The sequence below is a fragment of the Carcharodon carcharias genome, chromosome 8 (genome assembly GCF_017639515.1).
Source record: "Carcharodon carcharias isolate sCarCar2 chromosome 8, sCarCar2.pri, whole genome shotgun sequence".
NCBI lineage: Eukaryota > Metazoa > Chordata > Chondrichthyes > Lamniformes > Lamnidae > Carcharodon > Carcharodon carcharias.
This window is the reverse complement of record NC_054474.1, coordinates 64,242,124-64,258,134: the sequence shown is the minus strand read 5'-3', so window position 1 is coordinate 64,258,134 and position 16,011 is coordinate 64,242,124. Positions and strand designations below refer to the sequence as shown.

The 16,011-nt window shown below is 41.8% G+C and overlaps 1 long non-coding RNA gene across 1 annotated transcript; it reads right to left on the bottom strand.

Moving 5' to 3' along the window:
- Positions 1-1,540: 1,540 nt before the first annotated feature.
- On the bottom strand, positions 1,541-11,990 carry LOC121280953. The gene is made up of 4 exons (XR_005943774.1): positions 11,840-11,990; positions 8,851-8,900; positions 5,050-5,267; positions 1,541-1,611 (listed from the first exon to the last, which is right to left on the bottom strand). It is a non-coding gene; the product is annotated as an uncharacterized LOC121280953 (long non-coding RNA).
- Positions 11,991-16,011: the final 4,021 nt, after the last annotated feature.

Sequence of the window (16,011 nt, the reverse complement as noted above, 5' to 3'; positions counted from 1 at the left end):
ATTGGTGGATTGGTGGAGGGAAGGTGGGGGTTAAAAAGAGGGTGGGTTTCAGGTGGTCCATTGGGAGCTTTTGGGTGGTCAGGAGGGTACTCTTGGGGAGGGTATTGGGGGGTGGGGGGGGGGGGGGCGGTGAGGAGTCCAATGGTGGTGGGGGGAGGACTTGGTGTCGGGAAGGTAGTCAGCACTCTAGTTAACCAGCAGTTAGAAGTGGTTTTAATTCTTATAACTTTTCCTGTGTAACTATTCAGGCAGTCAAAACCATCCAAAGACTGCAGTATAAAATCGGAGTTTTGGACGGCTCCCTGCGCAGGATAAACGTCCATTGGAAGTTTGAACTTCCCGGCCAATTGCCATGCAATGCTTACGTAGGGAGTTGCCAAGGGGTGCCCCAGCATATCTTTGGAGTACCTCCCGTGTTCGACACCATGGAGCTCAGAAGTTACGGATCATCATCAATGCCCACAAAGTTTCTTTTTAAATATTGACTTCAGCTGTAGAAAAGTCAGAAAGAATTTGAATTATAGACTTTGTATATGATGCATAAAGTGTCAAACTAACTTTCCCAAACCTTTTCCCCATCAGACTTTCCTGATAAAGTCCACATTTTTTGAGAACATCGCACCCTCCCAATTACTGAAATCAGTTAGTATTGAGATTTCTTTTCGTAAATTACATGGCTGTGATAAACCTCTGAATAGGTTTTAGTCTTAATTAAGTATATTCTTTTGACAAAAGTTTAAAGTGCAACATGTCTTCGTGCAGGCATAAAGATGCCAAATAATCTAGATGTAGTGCTCACTCTTATGCGAACAGCCAACCTCAATTTCAAGTGGTCCATCCAGAACATCAGTAAAGATTGTGGATTTTTAAAACGTCGACTTCTGGTTTTAAGTTATTCAAATTGGAACTGGAGTCCAAGGCCAGGATTTTCCATTCTTCGGGCAGGCTCGGTGAGAGCGGGCAGGCTCGATGTGAGCGGGCAATCGCAGAGCTGACCACCACCTTCGTTCGGCTCCGCAACGCGATTTCATGTGGGCGGGCCAATTAAGGCCCACCCTGCGTGGATCAAGAGCAGTCAGGCACTACTTGTGCAGGCTGGGGAGGAGGGAGAGCTGGGTCCAGTGCTCTTTCACACATGCGCACAAAAGAGCCCTTCAATCTCCCTGAGGCACGGAGCTGCCTCAGGGAAATTGAAGTGCTTTTAAAAATAAATAAATACATACATACAATAAATAAATAAATACAATAAATACAATAAAAATTTAATGAAACATGTCCCCTCATATGACTGTGTCATATGAGATGGGGCATGCTTCTATTTTTTAAAAATAGTTCTTATTTAATTTGTGAAAGCTTTAGAAAATCTCATCCCACTCGTGGATGAGGTTTCCTAACAAACATAAAGGCCACTTGACCTTTTTGCCTGCCCTCCAACCATAAGGTTGGACGGGCAGCATAAAACTCAGATTAATTACCTGGTTAATGGCCTTAAGAAGCCTATCAATTATCGGCGGGCACACGGGAACAAAATATCACACGACTTTGTGATCATCGAGTGTCGTTTAACGCCCCCACGCTGAATGGAAAATTCTGCCCCAGTTGCTGCTCATACTTATTTGGTCAAAACAGAAGGCACGTTTTCTAAACATGCTCACTTGCAAAGAAGAGGAACAATCCCTTCACGCATATCTTAAGCATTTCTCATGGTGAACTCGAGAAAAGTTAACCAAGGAGACAGTGATATAAGTAAAATATTGTGGATGCTGGAAATCTGAAACAAAATCAGAAAATGCTGGAAAAACTCAGGTCTAACTGCAGAAGTGGAGAGAAAAACAGAGTTAATGTTTTGAGTCCATATGACTCTTCTTCATAGCTGAGGGGTGAGAGAGACAGAGAGAGACAGCGGTGTTGCCTACAGAGACATCTATTTGCTAAGATATGTCAAATCTCCTCGGTGAAGATTACAGCAATTAACTGCCCAGCTTTTGCATGGCCTATTTAGAAATTTCTCAAATTTGCTACAAACAAAATGAATTTCAATTATAAAAGTTGTCAGCTCTTCTCTGTATTGCAGTGCAAGGGCATTAGCTGTTATGTTTTCCAATATGTTTACTGTAAAGATTCAAGGAAACAGAACATGCAGAGGCCCCAGAACCAGAAATAGAAAGCAAGTGGAAAAACATGAAAGTATACAAAAGAAATATTACTGAAAAGAGAAAAAGAGACAAGGAGTGGATGACAGATGAAATACTAGCAATGATGCTACAAAGAGGAAAGAAAAGAAACACATCCAAGTATGATGAAATTGAAAAGAAAGTAAAGAATGCATGTAGCTAGGCTAAAGAGAAATGGTACGAGATGTGTGAAGTATTAGAGCTGGAAAGAAATCACAAAATGAGAATTACGCACCAGAAGGTGAAATCTTTGACAGAGAATGAAAGGGATAACAGCAGAGAGTGCATAAAAGGCAAAGATGATAAAATATTGTTTGAAAGGGATGCAGTCGCTAAAAGATAGACAGAATACAAAAGTGAATTGTGAAAAAGTGAAATGATCCAAATCAAGGAAGCTCTCAAGATCTACAGGCAAACAATGGACCAAACATTGTGATATCACAGGTAAAGAATACTTAGAAATTGATGAGTACAGGAAAAGCTCTAGGCATAGATGCAGTAACAACTGAATACCTAAAAGTCCTTAGAGAAACAGAATTAGAAGTGATAACAGAAATTTATACCAGATGATGCATTCTAAGTGACTGGAGGCATTCATTGTTCGTTAAGTTATCCAAGAAACTGAAAGCAATGGAGTGCAATCAATTTAGAACTGAGCTTAAAACGTCATCTCGTTAAATTGATCCCAAAAATCATAAAATTAAGCTAGCACATTTCTAGCACATCAGTACTTCTGGTTGTATTTTTTCTATTCCTGATGGACATGCTGTACTTAGAGCTTGAAGATCAACTTTCCTCCCTACAGTGATGATACCAAGCTTTACTTCTTGTCTCAAATCCTTGGCTACATCTATGCTGCCAGACAGCTCAACTCATATCAACTCCTGGATGGGTCATAACTTTCAAAAGTTGATCAGGAAGATCAACACCATTATCTTTGGTCCCAGTTACAGATGCTGCCCCCTTGCCACTGATTCCTTCTCCAGCCAAGCTACATTCTTTAGGCTGAACCCTGACTATTTGCATTCTTGACATCCTATTTGACCATGGACTGGACTTTAAATACTCACATGTAATATAAAAGAAACAGAAAATTCTGGAAAAACTCAATAGGTCTGACAACTCTGATTCTCTCTCCACAGATGCTAACGTTTCCAGTCTGTATGACGCTTCTTCAGAGCTAAAGAGAAGTAGAAATGTTATCAAATTTATACTTTTAAAAAGGGGTGGAGCAGGTAAAACAGAATAGAAGGTCAGCGATAGGTGGGGGCTAAGGAGAGATTGATAGAAAGGTCATGGACACAAGACAAAGGGAGTGTTAATGGTACTGGTAAAAGCTAAAGAAGGTGCTGATAGTGGCATAAAGATACGAAAGCAGAATGTGTTAATAACAGAACAAGGGTAAGCGCTCTGAAAGAGCAATATGGAACAAATAACGGATGGCCGTTTTGGTGAATGGGGAGGGGGGGAGGGGGCAGTGGTTGGGAAAAAAGGATAGAAAAAGGGATAAACAATATAAACAATGAATAAATATAAAAATAAGTAAATAAAAAAACAATTCAAAATGACCATGAACTCTCTCCTCAACCCTTTTTAAAATGTATTTTTTTTATTTATTCATTGTTTTATCCCTTTTTCTTTCTATTTTGTCCCCACAAATCGTTGACCTTCTATCCTGTTTTACCTGCTCTACCCCCTTAAACAGCATAAATATCATATTTCTACTTCTAATTAGCTCTGAAGAGTCATACAGATTGGAAACGTTAACTCTGTTTCTCTCTCCGCAGATACTGTCAGGCCTGCTGGGTTTTTCCAGCATTTTCTGTTTTTATTTCAGATTTCCAGCATCCGCAGTATTTTGTTTTTATCTTAGTGTTTAAATACTCACATCTTATTTATCATCAACACTGCTTTATTTAAAACATTGAAACGTTGGCTCATGAAGGGGCAAAGGCAGGTACTCTGCCACTGAAACCTTATGCAAGCCCTTTAATTTTGAAATAAATCTAAAAAAGTCACTCATTAGAAGGTGAAAGAGTCACCATCCACTCATTGGAAAATAGTTAACCAGCTGTCATTTGGACAAGCAACCAGACCTGTACCAATGATCAAATTAGAACCCAACATAAGAAATGTAGTTACAACTGATAAATAAAATATTATATGCTTTTAAGCTTTAGGTGGTTGGAATTTAACTCAATCGCAATGAATTGTTCTAGTTAAGAAAGGATATAATTGCTTTGGAAGCAGTTTAGAGAAGGTTCAGTCAGATTCCTGAGGTGAAGTGGTTATCTGAGAAGGAAAGGCTTCTATACACATAGTTTAAAAGAATGAGAGATGATCTTATTGAAATATACAAGGGCCTGAGGGCACTTGACAGGGTGGATGCTGAGAGGATGTTTGCCCTAATGAGGGAGTCTAGAATTCAGGTTTAAACATAAAGGAGGTCTCCCATTTAAAATTGAGATGAATTTCTTTTTCTCTCAGAAGTTGTTAATCTCTGGAATTCTCTTCCTCAGAGAGCAGTGGAGGCTGGGTCATAGAATATATACAAGACAGAGTTGGATATATTTTTCATCGACAAAGGGAAGTGTGCGCAGACAGGAAAGTGCAGTTGAGGCCACAATCAGATCAGCCACCATTGTATCAATTGACAGAGCAGGGATGAGGGGCTGAATAGTTCTGCTCCTAATTCTTGTGTTCTTGTTTAGACTGAGCTGTACTGGAACATTAGAACAAAATAATCTTTCAAGTCATGCCCCATAAAGCCTAAATACTTTGAGGCATATTGAAAGAAGAACATTTACAGTGGTTAATACACAGTTGCCTGAAATACAGTTGTCAGCTTGACCCAGTTGGTAGGTAGCCCTCTCACCTCAATCAGAAGCTCGTGGGATCAAGCGCCCATCCAGGATCCAGGCACTAAAATCAGGTCTTACACTCTAGTGCAATAATCAGAATGCTGCAATGTTGGAAAGTCTACCCCTTCAGCCTCAAAGCTCCATGCAAACAGTATAGATGGATGATGAAGGTTTCATGGAACAATTCAAATGATAGCATACAGCATTCCCAGGGTCCTGACCAACATTTCTCCTGAAAAGAATGTCACCATTTTCATCTCATTGCATAAATTGCTGAGAAGCAACGGTAATAATTTAAAACATTTACTTAGAAATTCTAGCAAGTACCCACATTACCAAATGTTCCTGGCTGGAGATAAAAACCTAACACTGCCCTAGTGTTTAACCTTCAGTTATATCTGACTGTGAAAATACTCAAGCCAAGAACATTCAGTAATGTTGATTGAATTTTGGACACGGACCAGGACAAGTTAATATTTTACTTTGTTACCACATTCTGATATTTGTACTCTGATGACATATTTTGCATATTGGAGATATTCCTGCATTCTTCCTTTTCATACAGACCTAATGATTTGGGTGCCAAATTCAAAGTCATTCTTTTCAGAGCAATTATCATTTTATATCCAGCACCAACAGTGATTTGTGTGTAATGCATCTGACTTGCTTAACTGGACAGGTTTACATAGGGATAAAGAATTTATCAATCTGGCAGCAAGTCATTAAATTAATGTATGATAGAAGTATGATAGCAATTGACTATTAACCATGAAACAAGTGCGATCTAGAAAATTCCATTTGTAATATTACATAGCACTTCAGTAACAGTGTACATTGATATATCTCAAAAAAGTCATAATTCTGCTTTTTCTTTGGCGACTTCAGTGTAAAAGAGCTAATGCATTCACAGAATAACTCTCCAGTTTACTAATTTTATCTTGCACCTTTTATGATGAGTCGTAACATGACATTGTGAATTTCTTACTAACAATACTCAAGTAACAAGATTAGCAAATGTCCAGTTATAAATCTTGCTAAGGTTTTGAGGGCCCAGTCTATATTAAATATCTAAAAAAAAAAGAAATTCCTTCTTTATACAGGCCTGGGATTTGGATTTGTAATGATGGCAAAACTGTCAGTACTTGCTGCCATTATGGTGTTCAATGAATCGCAATTTCTGGCATCTGCGCATGTAGCTTAACATGGAAATCTGAAGTCACTGTCAGTGATACGCTGCACCCCCCACAGGGTATGCTCTTGCTGTCTTCACAGATCCAATCAACACAGAACCAGTGAATTAATATTAAGCTCAACCTTTCTTTTCTCACTATTCCCATGGTTTTTCCTCACATCCCCCCAAACCTCCTGCCCCTCACCTTGAACTTATGCCCCCTTGTGACTGACCGTTCAAATACGAGGAACAGCTGCTCCCTATCCACCCTGTGCATGCCCCTCATAATCTTGTACACCTTGATCAGGTCGCCCCTCAGCCTTCTCTGCTCCAACAAAAACAACTCAAGTCTATCCAACCTCTCTTCATAACTTAAATGTTTCATCCCAGGCAACATCCTGATGAATCTCCTCTGCACCCCCTCCAGTGCAATCACATCCTTCCTGTAACGTGGCGACCAGAACTGCACACAGTACTGCAGCTGTGGCCTCACCAAGGTTCTATACAACTCCAACATGACCTCCCTAATTTTGTAATCTATGCCTCAATTGATAAAGGCAAGTGTCCCATATGCCATTTTCATCACCCCACTAATATGCCGCTCTGCCTTCAGAGATCTATGGACACACGCCAAGGTCCCTTCATTCCTCAGAACTTCCCAGTGCTATGCCAATCATTGAATACTTCCTTGTCAAATTACTTCCTCCAGGGACCCAGCACAGACCCCTGTGGTACATCACTGGACACTGGCTTCCAGTCACCAAAGCAGCCTTCTGTCATCATCCTCTATCTCCTACAACTAAGCCAATTTTGAATCCGCCTTATCAAATTACCCTGTATCTCATGTGCATTTTCCTTCTTTATAAGTCTCCCATAAGACTTTGACCTTGTCAAAGGCTTTGCTGAAATCCATATAAACTACATCAACTGCACTACCCTCATCTACACACCTGGTCACCTCCTCAAAAAATTCAATCAAATTTGTTAGGTATGAACTCCCTCTGACAAAGCATCCTGACTATCCCTGATCAAACCTTGCCTCTCCAAGTGGAGGTAGATTCTCTCCTTCAGAATTTTCTCCACTAGTTTCCCTACCAATGACGTGAGACTCATTGGCCTGTAGTTCCCTGGCTTATCTCTACAACCCTTCTTAAATAGCGGAACCACATTAGCTGTTCTCCAGTCCTCTGGCACCTCCCCCGTGGCCAGAGAGGAATTACAAATTTGGGTCAGAGCCTAGTTACAGGAAGAAAAGTTTAATTGTGGCTTACTTGGGTTTACTGATGCATTAACAAGTTCTATAGTCATGCTATAGATCACAAGTAATTGAATTACAAACCAACTAACTTACTGAAATGATCAAAACCATGGCAATTGTAAATACGATACACAGGAATAGTCAGCTGTAATCATCACAAGGTGGCAATACATTGTTGGAACTGCAGTTGGTTATGGTTGGGTTTTGTCTCAGTTTAATGTTTAGCTTTAATTTTAATTGAAGTTTTCCAATTAATTCAGTAGGTTATAAACTGTATTTTAATTTAATCATAAAATAATGCTCTAACTATACTACAAAATCTCTAAGCAGCAGCATCTGGATTAGCCTTGGCTCCCAGTGCTGTGGAACCACCCCAGTTATATTGCAGGCTGTTTCCATCATATCATTGGCAACAGACAAACAGCTGGACACGCCCATTGCTTAACAGTCAATTTTATTTTATGTTCACCAATCCTTTATTAATGGTTGAAATGATCCATATAGACCAGTGCTTGAGAAGTGAATTAGTGGTTGTACATCCCATCTGCCACCAGCATTCCCAGCAAAATTAATTTTGTTGCTGTTCTGGTGTTGCTGCCTCTTGCGAAGCAGACACCTTCAGGTGGGTCTGGTGCCCCTCAGAGACAGAAATACCACCTTATTAGCTTATGATTGCTTTGCTGCACTATGCATGCAAGCGTGTCCCTGCACCTTGTCTTCTTGTGTCATTCAGTCCACTGTTTGGGAACAATTAATCTAAAAATTACCTTGTTACATTTGATCTAACCCTTGGGTTGCAAAAATCCCAAAATGTTAGTGAATGGTTAAGGATGTTTCGGATAGAATTATAGCAACAGTTATGTCAGGTAAATTTGCAGTGAACAGCCAGCGGCTTGACAACAAAAGTATTAGAGATTATATCCTTTGATGGGGGGTTGGTTAGCCTAGTTGGCCAGACAGATAGCATGTGGATTAGGTTAACTCGGGTTTTGATTTCCATTCTGGCTGAGGTAGGCTTGAGATCTGCCCCCTTGCCCTACTCAGTTTGAAAAGAAAAAAATCACGACAGCTGCTGTGGTTCAACAAATAATTGCCAAAGGCCTGCCTTTGGGCCAAGAACTCGAGAAAAAGAAGAATACCCTCCAATGGCACACAGTCCTCCATAACACATGCAACTGAAGAAAGTTAAAGACTGTGGTTATTTGCTTAAAATATACTATTACAAAATAAACTTCAAAGGTTTTCAGGATTTACATATTCTATAAATTAATTGGGAGATTGAAAAGGCCCTCAATGGAAAATATTGGTCTAGCCTGATTTTCTGAAGCCATGGTCAGTTGTCTTTTACAGTATTACACAACAGTTGCCTTGATGGCAAAAGCTTACATTATTCTGGTTTGCACAAATGCTGGGATGTTAGCGGGACATCAGCAGGCCTGAAAACAAAAAATAGTTAGTGATATGACATGGGTGAGCATATCTACTGTGAAAATATTAATAAAATTTAGCAATAAAACAATTGCGTTAAACATAATATACAGAGCAACACAAACTTATTGCCTCAGCTGTGGTTCTTTTGGTAACATTCTCGCCTGAGTCACAAGATTCTGGGTACAAGTCCCACCCCATGATTTAAGCACAAAAATCAAGGCTAACTCTCAGTACAATACTGAGGGAGTGCTGCACTGTTGGAAGTGCTGTCTTTCAGGTGAGATCTTAATCCAAGGACCCATCTGTTCTCTCAGGTGTACATAAAAGATCTCCTGGCACTATTTCAAAGAAGATTAGGGGAGTTACCCCAGTATCCTGGCCAATATTTATCCTGCAATCAACACCACAAAAACAATTTATCTGGTTATATTTCACTTATCTCAACTAAACTGACTATTCCTGCAACCAGAAAAAGGTGCAAATGGTGTAGGCAGTGACTCAGTTGTTAGAACTCTCGCCTCTGAAACACAAGATTCCTGGTTCATGACACACTCGAGAATGAACACAAAAATAATTTGGGCTTAAATATGAGGGGCATGATTGGAAGATTTGCAGATGACACAAAAATTGATAGTGTAGTTGATAGTGAAGAGTATAGCTGTGGACTCCAGAATGATATCAATGGTTTGGCTTAGTGGGCAGAATATTAGTAACGGAATCCAATCTGGAGAAGTGCAAGGCATTTTGAGAGGGCAAAAAAAGTAAGGGAATACTCAATATACTGAAGGATATTGAGAGGGGTTGAGGAAGTAAGAGACCTTGGAATGCATGTCCACAGGTCCCTGAAGGTGGCAGGTAAAGTAGATACAGAATGCTTTTCTTTATTGCACAAGGTATTGAATACAAAAAACAGGGATGTAATGCTCAAATTGTATAAAATGCCGGTTAGGTCACAGCTGGAATTTTGTGCACAGTTCTGGTCACCACATTACAGGAAGGACATAAATCCCCTCTCTATTCTCCCCAGATCAATTACAAGAATGTTGCCAGGGCTTGGAAATTGCAGCTATGAGGAAAGATTAGGTAGGCTAGGGTTGTTTTCCTTAGAACAGAGGAGTGACTTGATTGAGGTCTACAAAATTATGAGGGGCCTAGACAGATCAATAGGAAAGACTGTTTCCCCCAGAAGAGAGATCAATTACCAGGGGGCACAGATTGAAGGTGATTGGGCAGAATTAGAGGGGATATCAGGAAAAGCTTTTTCACTCAAAGTGGTAGGTGTCTGGAATTAGCTGCCCAGATTGGTGGTTGAGTCAGAAGCCCTCTACACATTTAAAGAAGGTACCTGGATCTGCACTTAAAGTGCTGTAACCTGTAAGGCTACAGACCAGGTGCTGGAAGATGGGATTAGAATGGATGGCTAATTTTTCAGGTGGCGCAGATATAATGGACTGAATGGCCTATTTCTGTACCATAACTTTTCTTTGGTTCTATGGTTCTAAAAATGAAGGCTGATACTCCACCGCAGTAGAGGGAGCAGTGCATGGTTGGAGGTGCTGTCTTTCGGATGCTAAGCCAAGGTCCCACCTGCTCAGGTGGATGTAAAAGATCCATGGCATTATTTAAAAGAGCAGAGGAGTTATCCCCGGCGTTCTGGCCAATATTTATCCCTCAATCAACATCACAAAAACAGATTATCTGGTCATTATCAGATTGCTGTTTGTGGGAGTTTGTTGTGCACACATTAACTGCCTTGTTTCCTATATTACAACAGTCACCACACTTCAAAAGGTATTTCATTGGCTGTAAACTGATTATCACTTTTCATGACCCCAGGACGTGTACAAAGACAAGTTTTTTTTCTCTCCTTATGTCTGTGGATAACAGAGCAGCCTTTCAAGCATAGGCAATTGCTAGCTTTTCCAGAAAGTTACACCATTCCCTTAACAGCAACAGCCCTTCCCTTTAAACAAAGGCCAACTTTATTAACGTTATAAGATATAGTTCATACTGTAGGACCATATTCTCCATGTCCAACAAGCGTTCAGCTAAAGCCAGGCTTAGAATACAAATCACGTTTAAAATGCTTATTAAATATAAGTTTAGCACCATCAAATGGAAGACCAACAATTGCAGTACATCCCTTTAAAAAAAGCACCATTTGGGTTCCTAATTCCGCAAGGGTGCATGCGACAAAACTGCATTAACTTCAGCAATTAATTTGTTAGAAACCTTGTATCATCCTGCTTTAAGTGCACTGCAATATATAAAGAACCTTTATATGCTTCAGCCTATTGCTAAGGCTTCCAGTGGGGAAAGATCATAACATGCACACCGAGCTTCAATTCGCTTCCAATGGAAATGTCAACAGGCCAACCCGAAACTCCAACTCTGATGAAAGGTCATCGACCTGAACCGTTAACTGTTCCTCTCTCCACAGATGCTACCAGAGTTGCTGAGTATTTTCAGCATTTTCTGTTTTCTTTTAAAGGTTCCCTCTGGTTAGTTTCAATTTCACAGGGGCTCGCTAAAAGTTAGTTCGGAATTACCAACCACTTTCTCCTTAAAAAGGAGCCGTAAACAAAAATGCCAGAGGTCAATTTCTGGCAGCAAACCTCAATTAATGTCTCAAACTTTTCCTGTATAACAGGTACCTGCCACCTCACAAAAGAATCGACTGTTAAATATCACACCATCAAGCAGTTAGAGGGACGCCCACATTATCCTTAGCTTTCAAAATAGCATTTGACAGCAGGCAGAAATTGTAACTAAACCTATTTTGAGTGCCACAGAAATGAATTAGATCACATTAAAAAAAGAAACAATGAAATTATTGAGTAATTAACAACATGGAAAGAGAAGGCGCGATCGCAGTACTGCTCAGTCAATTTCAATGCAACCCACTCACTACATTGCTGTCTCGCTGCAGAATGAACTCACTCACCTACTAACAGGCTCCCGTTTAGCAATGATTACAATGTAATAGGTAACTGCACTTTCGCATGGGGCTATCAAGTGAAATAATATGATAAATTGTAGCAATATTCCTTCCAGTTGAGTATCACCCAGCGGGTCATTGGCCACGTACGGCGCCGCAATCAGGCGCCGTGAAACGTCACCGCCGCAAAGCGAATTAATTGGGCGCGGCTAATCAGAGCCCCACCCACGTACTGCGGAGTGAACCCCCTGATTGGTCAGAGCTCCGACCATGTGCTGCCACTGGAATCCTCGCGGACCTGAATGAGGACCGCACTGGATTGCTCTGAGTCCCAGCTACTGTGATCAGTGTTCTTTTGCCAAGTTCTCTAATTAATCAGTGTCTTAAGCACATTTACTGCAGCTCCATGTCCTTTGATGGAAGATTGAACGGAGATTTGTGTTGTTTTCAAGTACGTGTTTTGAAATACTTGAATCCCAACATGGAACTTAAATGCATGTCAGAAACTGTCGCCTGTATTGAACGGCAGAATTGAGTCTCACTTGTTTCCCTCCCAGGTCTCTTGGTCCAGTCAAGAAAGAGTTACAAACCAACATATTACCCATTAGAAATGTGATCTATTTGTGTGCATGCCATTGTACGCTCAGAAGTAAGCGCAACTCCATATGTTTAAATGAGTTTGCAATTTGTTGCCAGTCATAAATATTATTCAACCAATGTTGACAAATTTAGAAGGAATGTTGGTTGTCTGAGTTTAGAGTCTTTACTGCATTAGTCATAAAACCATCTTTGAAATTGACATTAATAGCTGGTGCACAGAACTGAACATCTGCCCAGTCCTACATCCCAACAGTGATTATACTCCATTTCATTTGCTGTAAAGCACTTTGAAACATCGAACAGTTATGAAAAGTGCTATATAAATGCAAGTCTTTCATTTTGTTTGGTGTGTAGGGGGCCCCATCTACACAGTAGGTGAGTTTCCCTTACAGTTTTACACTCGAGTAATATAGATCTCATTCTTTGAAGGGGAACAATTTTTGATTTAGGCACACAAAGTGACTGGTGGGTGTGTTGCCAGCTCTGGCCATCCTGTTCACCTGATGCATTTGTAAGGAGACCTGAACAATTACGCTGGGCAGGCCACATCAACATTGAATTGACAAGCTGCCAGCAAATAAATAAATTAACTAATAAGCAGATTAACTAATTAACAGCCCCTTAAAGGGGAACAGTAACAAAAAATCAAAAACTTTAACAGAAACTTATTAAATTAAAGTAACATTCCTGCGTCTCACGATGCACTGCAGCCCCTGCGGCATCCACCAGTCACGGAAGGACTCAAGCGTACAAGCGGACACCGCAAGCTCCCTCACCAGAGACACCTAGGCATGAACATAGCCACAGAAGAAAGGCGGACAGTCGGGCCAAGTGACCCCCTCAACCACCCACTGCCTGGACCTGTTCGTGGCTGCCTTGGCCAGGCCCAGGAGCAGGTTAACCAGGAGGCCTGCTGCCCTGCCTGCTGCCCCCACCCCTCCCCCATACAGAGTGGCCAAAGCTTAGGAGTGTGGGGCCGAAGTGCAAATAAAACTTGAGGAGCAGCCCCTCAAATAATGAAATAGGGGCAGCAACCTCGAGCCACCTATCTCTATGTGAAACATGGACTCCTCAAGGCTGCAGAAAATACAGGCCGCCCGGGAGTTCTTGAACCATTGCACAGGACGGATGTGTGCAACATCCTCCATGACAAATCCCTGATGGAAAAGGGGAGGACTTGTACATGAAGAACCTCAAACCAGGGGCCCCCACCACCACCGGTTGGTGTTGTCAGCATTTATTGTGCGCCTTAATTGCAGCTTGTTCACTGGGAAAGTGGGAAATCAAACCAAGCTTGAATGATAAAAGCAAAGAACTGCGGATGCTGGAAATCCAAAACAAAAACAAAAACAAAAATACCTGGAAAAACTCAGCAGGTCTGGCAGCATCGGTGAAGAGGAGCATAACTGACATTTCGTGTCCTCATGACCCTTCAACAGAACTAAGTAAAAATAGAAAAGGGGTGAAATATAAGCTGGTTTAAGGTGGGGGAAGGGACAAGTAGAGCTGGGTAGAGGGCCAGTGATAGGTGGAAATAACCAAAAGAAGTCACAGACAAAAGGACAAAGAGGTGTTGAAGGTGGTGATATTATCTAAAGGAATGTGCTAATTAAGGGTAGAAAGCAGGACAAGCAAGGTACAGATAGCCCTAGTGGGGGTGGGGTGAAGGAATCTAAAAAGGCTAAAAGATAGAGATAAAACAATGGATGGAAATACATTTAAAAATAATGGAAATAGGTGGGAAAAGGTGGGAAAAGAAAAATCTATATAAATTATTGGAAAAACAAAAAGGGGGAAGAAACTGAAAGGGGGTGGGGATGGAGGAGAGAGTTCATGATCTAAAATTGTTGAGCTCAATATTCAGTCCGGAAGGCTGTAAAGTGCCTAGTCGGAAGATGAGGTGCTGTTCCTCCAGTTTGCATTGAGCTTCACTGGAACAATGCAGCAAGCCGAGGACGGACATGTGGGCATGAGAGCAGGGTGGAGTGTTGAAATGGCAAGCGACAGGGAGGTCTGGGTAATGCTTGCGGACAGACTGAAGGTGTTCTGCAAAGTGGTCACCCAGTCTGCTTTTGGTCTCTCCAATGTAGAGGAAACCGCATTGGGAGCAACAAATGCAGTAGACTAAGTTGAGGGAAGTGCAAGTGAAATGCTGCTTCACTTGAAAAGAGTGTTTGGGCCCTTGGACGGTGAGGAGAGGGGTAGTGAAGGGGCAGGTGTTGCGTCTTCTGCGGTTGCATGGGGAGGTGCCATGGGAGGGGGTTGAGGAGTAGCGGGTAATGGAGGAGAGGACTAGGATGTCACGGAAGGAACGATCCCTACGGAATGGCGCCGGGAGCGGGGTGAAGGGAAGATGTGTTTGGTGGTGGCATCATGCTGGAGTTGGTGGAAATGGCGGACGATGATCCTTTGAATGCGGAGGCTGGTGGGGTGATAAGTGAGGACAAGGAGGACTCTATCATGTTTCTGGGAGGGAGGAGAAGGTGTGACGGCGGATGCGCGGGAGATGGGCCGGACACGGTTGAGGTCCTGTCAACCACCGTGGGTGGAAAACTCGGTTAAGGAAGAAGGAAGACATGTGAGAGGAACTGTTTTTGAAAGTGGCATCATCAGAACAGATGCAATGGAGGCGAAGGAACTGAGAGAATGGGATGGAGTCCTTACAGGAAGCGGGGTTTGAGGAGCTGTAGTCGAGGTAGCTGTGGGAGTCAGTAGGCTTGTAATGGATATTGATGGACAGTCTATCACCAGAAATTGAGACAGAGAGTTCAAGGAAGGGAAGGGAAGTGTCAGAGATGGACCATGTGAAAATGATGGAGGGGTGGAAATTGAAAGCAAAATTAATAAAATTTTTCCAGATCCTGACGAGAGCATGAAGCAACACCGAAGTAATCATCGATGTACCAGATAAAGAGTTGTGGGAGGGGGCCGGAGTAGGACTGTAACAAGGAATGTTCCACATACCCCATAAAGAGACAGGCATAGCTGGGGCCCATGCGGGTACCCATAGCCATACCTTTTATTTGGAAGAAGTGAGTGGAGTTAAAGGAGAAATTGTTTAGTGTGAGAACAAGTTCAGCCAGATGGAGGAGAGTAGTGGTGGATGGGGATTGTTCCGGCCTCTGTTCGAGGAAGAAGCGGAGAGCCACCAGACCATCCTGGTGGGGGATAGAGCTGTAGAGGGATTGGATGTTCATGGTGAAGAGAGGCAGCTTGAATGAGCCTGTAGCAGCACTTTAAAGGGTTTTAGAGGAGGAGCTATTAGGCATGAAAGGGAGCAGCAATTTTTAATGTCAGGGAAAATTGTTGTTTATAGCAACAAGATAAATATTAAGGTTCCAAGCACATAAGCAACCAGAGTAAACATGATTGTCAGACCTATCTCCAGCTTCCCCTTACATTCAATTGAGGATCACTTTAAACATGACTGGAAATGGCAACGAAGGTATAACAGGACAGTGAGTTGAGAAACTGGCAGTAGCGATTCAGGTAGAGATGGAAATTGAGTCAGATTGACCCCAATTTATAGCTATATATCAAATAAGCCCCCTCCCCTTCAAACCACTACCCCCCTCCTT